This window comes from Ciona intestinalis, unplaced genomic scaffold (assembly GCF_000224145.3).
Source record: "Ciona intestinalis unplaced genomic scaffold, KH HT000120.2, whole genome shotgun sequence".
NCBI lineage: Eukaryota > Metazoa > Chordata > Ascidiacea > Phlebobranchia > Cionidae > Ciona > Ciona intestinalis.
Window position 1 is genome coordinate 39,594 of NW_004190442.2, and position 3,534 is coordinate 43,127.

General features: G+C 36.6%; 1 long non-coding RNA gene across 1 annotated transcript; it reads right to left on the reverse strand.

Annotated features, from left to right (window-relative positions):
• Positions 1–49: 49 nt before the first annotated feature.
• LOC113475145 lies at positions 50–1,169 on the reverse strand. Its single transcript, XR_003396888.1, has 2 exons — positions 626–1,169; positions 50–500 (listed from the first exon to the last, which is right to left on the reverse strand). It is a non-coding gene; the product is annotated as an uncharacterized LOC113475145 (long non-coding RNA).
• Positions 1,170–3,534: the final 2,365 nt, after the last annotated feature.

Here is a 3,534-nt window from a genome sequence, read left to right on the forward strand (position 1 = left end):
TTCTCACACAATAATATAATTGTTACTGTAACAATTGGCGATTTTGCGATTATTAATGTGACGTAAACACTTGTCTGACGTAACACGCAGCCGTTATAGGTAACCGCGCAGGGTACAAAAACGGCTAGTTTATGCGGAGAATGAAGGTGTTGCGTAACTACTATAAAGTAATTGTTTGATAAAGTTAAATATATTTATTTAAAAAGAGTTTAAGAATAATTTCCTTTAATAATTTGAAAATCCAGGGGTTGCTGCAACCCCTGCAAAATTGTCAGGGTAGGCCTGCATACCCTGCACCATATAAATCGACGCCAGTGTCCATGAGTGCATTGTTATTTCCTCTAAACCAACCCCACACCCATCTGAAAACATTCACCCTCCATTCCAAGACTTTCCATCTCCTGAACGCATTCACCAACCTTTCCATGATATCCACTATATTCGCTGATGCTTTACAACCAGTTGTTCATCTGCCGAATTTGCAACGAACGTGATGTCTCCTGGAATATTTTATCACCGTATTAAACAAGAGTTACAAATAAACGAACCAAACACAGCAAGAACTTAATCAAATAAAGCAGTATAACAGTATCGTACACACTATAGTACCGAGCAGTTTTATCACCTTTTGTTTGCCAATCCAGGGTTTGTTACAAGTGTGTATCAGTGGATATTACCCATAATCATGGTCACCATAGTTGTCAATAATTATTAAACTTCTTTAACGTTTTGTAAAAACCAAATACACACATTGGTCACCTAATATATCCTAGTAACAATAAAAGAAATTGTATAAGTCATCCGCACTAGGGAAGAATCCTCCGGTACAAAGCAAAATAGGTTGGTGGAAAGTGTTAGTGGTTGATGGTTAGTGGTTATAGGGGTTAATGGTTGGCGAACAAGGTGGGGGGAGGATTTTTCACTAGAACCGTAAAAGTGGTGTCTCTAAAATACGCGCGAACAGCTCGAACAGCGCGAACGTCTCTAAAATACGCGCGAACGGTTGCTCTAGATCTCGGAACAGCACTGACCGGGTTTTACCCTTTCATACAACGCCGTTACCACAACTGCCCAGCCCCCCAAGATAACGAGGTCAAGACTCGTCGCTGCTATTATTCTGGACGTATGTGTCTTTTTGGGCAAGACACTTACCGTCAATTGTTCCAACTCAGTGGTTACTTTAAATGGATTGTCCAAAATAAAAGCCCCCCAAAAAATAATCACTTACCAAGTAACATACATGGTAACTTGTAAGCTTGCACGAGGTGTGTACCGTGTTATAACGACTATCGTTTTTCGGCCATGCGGAGATACAGCAAGTTACATTCATTCATATATTAGTAAGCTAGGGTGGGGAAAGATGGGACATCTTTAGCACATAATATCCAAATATCCGGATCGCGTTTTAAAACATTTAACAACGGTCTATAGGAGTCGTGAAAATACGGTTTTATAATTCTTTGAATGTTCTTTGTTTACTACTAAATGGGACGAGAAAATAGAGCTGTCCCATCTTCCTCCATCCTACTGTATATATATATATCTAACAACATTAAAAGCAGAAAAGTAGGTATCCAGGATAATTCGAGTTCCCACTTTTTCTTACTTTAATTTAAATAATTTGCAAAATGTGTTCGCGCGTATTTTAGAGACACCGCCGTAAAAGTGTTGCTGCAGAATACACCTAGGAGTTCAACATACAACAGAATATGCCTGATATATATATATTTATATAAATTATGCCTCGCCTTACATGTTTTACTGTCTCTACCGCTTCCTTCTACTAGCGTATTCTGGAATGAAATGATATTCTCGGCTACTGGTCGCGGTTACTATTGGTTACCACGGTTCTTCTAGACATAGAAACATAGAAACATTTCTATGATAGAAACATTTCTATGGCTTTAGACCCCAGCGGTACCAGAGTCGTATAAACACCTATGGCTCTGAGCGGTACCAAAGACAAAATAAAGTTTTAAAAATTTAAAAGCGAATTGATTATAAATATAGGGCTACGTAATACCAAAGTTAGTATAGACCAAGTTAGGAAACGTGTCCGCCATTACGGAGCCCACGGAGCGTGAATCGCCTATACAAATGCATGGTCGGCAGGTGTTCATTTAGTTCCTGTAAGCGATACAAAGCTAGAAAACACGTATAGCGGTTGTTTTAACATTTAAAATATAATTTCTAATATAAATCTTGTTATATAATATTAAATATAGGAATTAATGTGAAGTAAATTAATATTTTGACTGGTTTTCGGCGTACAGTGTGGTTTAACAGGGTACTTTACGTTGGCGATTAAGATTAGCAGCAATCAGCTTAGTTTACATAATAGTATATGATCATACCTACGAATCTACTTTCTTTACTACATTTATAATCCAACATGAGTGGACATGCAGCTCCAAACTGCTTAAGTACTAGCAGATAGGTGTTCGCGTTTTCCGATTTCATAAAGACCCGCAACGCAAAAAAAGGTAGCTTACTAATTCAAGCAGAGGACCAAAAATAGTAACTCATTGTTTTTTTCTCAATGTCACTTTGATATTAGGCAAATTTTACACAGATACCTTAAGTTTCATTGCCGGGTATACGTGTTAAGTTAGTGAGCCAAAAAGTAAAATCACGGCAATTTACATGCAAAACTGCAGCTAGATACACCAGTTTTGGTCATGTTATGCGTTTTTGTTTGTATTTCTATGTTTTAAACATGTTCTTTTATGTTTTTGGTTATTAAACTTGATATTTTCTGTTTTTTTACTCTTTAATCGATTGAGTGTTCAATAAAAGTTGATTATTTTTGTGAGGTTTATTATTGTGATAAGATATAACATTAGTAGAAAGCCATTTTTACGCGCAGAAGTGCTTGGTTTTTAAAAAATCGCAATATTTAAACGAAAAACAGCACCCAGCAATGATGAAATGGTATGCCGTGGGCTCCGTAATGGTGGCGTCTATGACGTCATAGACGCGCGACAATGGATAACAAGACTCGTTGTTTTACAATCCGTTTCATAACTCGGTCTATACCATAGAAATAAAAAAGAGTAGAACGCGCAACTGCTCAAAACTGTGATATATTCTTTTTTCTATTCACGTGACCGCCAACTCCGTCCCCATTTCCCTTCGTCTCCATTGTAAAAGATAGGCGCATAGTATTTTTGGACGGTTTTAGCTGTTTATTTTAAAAACTACACCAACTATTCAAGTTTGTTAGGCTAGTTTAGTTATTTGGTACGTTAACGCTTACAGTTTACCACTTGTTTAGGAAATTTAATTATTTAAAAAAATTAATTAAAAATTTCAAACAAACGTTTTTTTAGAAATATATATATATTAGAAAATAGTTTTTTTACACAATAACTTTAAATTAAGTCAAAAAACGAAGAAAAACTACACAAAACGTCATCGACTCCATTGACTACAATAGTAAACGGGAACGACCCGCGAAAGAGAGACAGTGTATCGTGCTCTCTCTTTTGCCGACATTAGAGATGCGCCTTCTATTCTTTTTTATTTCTGTGGTCT